Genomic DNA, 1012 nt, shown 5'->3' with positions numbered 1-1012 from the left:
TTAAATTATCACGGATTTGGCCAGTGGGAGCGACTTCAAGCTGGTTCCCAAGTCATTTTGACATGCTCCCATCATGCTCGAGCACTTTCTTACTTTCTGGCATAAGATCAAAGGAGCACAGGGAATTTCACCCCAAAATATGGCTACCTGGTATAATGAATATTATACCTGGTATAATGAATATTTTCAATTAAAAACCCTTAAATATCAATAGGCTTTGAAAGAGACTTTTCCCATATCTACTTAAATATAGGAGGGACCCACCGAGGTTGTCCTGTTCCTCTCTCTCTTATCTCATTTTCCATTAAGGGGGAAAAGACCAAGAATGTAAGCACGCTCGAACAGATCCTTTTATAAGATAATCACTGTCTCCAAGGATCATTTAAATTCCAAAAAAAAACTATTCATAAGTTAAATTCTGTCCCTGATCTAATAATTCTCCCTAGGAATCATTTATTGCCCTTCAATAGAATTCCTCTTCTCCCCCTTCCACAATCTGTCTTGCCAGGATCCAAGCCCCCCTCCTTTCTGTCACCTCAAGAGGACATATAAGCTTCTGGACCCTGGGAGGATAATGGAATCATTCTGTGATTCTCCCCATGCCCACAGTTAGATAAATTTTCATGCACTTTCTCTTATTAATCTACCTTATTGTGAGTTGATTTTTCAGTGGAACTTTAGGAGGCCAGGGGCCTTGGTCCCTACAGGTATTTGAGGCTCATCTCATCTATTCCCAACTTAGTCCTGGAATAAGCCGCTTCTCAGAGTCCTGGTTCATTTTTGTGGAGAATGGTAGTAAGAAACCAAAATGCATGCAAGTGCTATATGCGCTCATTGCTACTGGGATGTATTGTTCCTAGGGCCACTCGGTAGATGGAGCTAGGAGTTCGTGCTAATACCTCCGATTCCAATCCAACACCATGTAATCGAGTTCACTTGTCAATTGGACCACTGACAGGCTGATAGCCGGTAAGTCGAGAGACAAGGTGTTGGGGCAAGGAAAGCAACTTTT

This window comes from Propithecus coquereli, unplaced genomic scaffold, assembly GCF_000956105.1.
Source record: "Propithecus coquereli isolate 6110/MARCELLA unplaced genomic scaffold, Pcoq_1.0 Scaffold301, whole genome shotgun sequence".
In the NCBI taxonomy this organism is placed as follows: Eukaryota; Metazoa; Chordata; class Mammalia; order Primates; family Indriidae; genus Propithecus; species Propithecus coquereli.
This window is presented reverse-complemented; position numbering follows the sequence as displayed.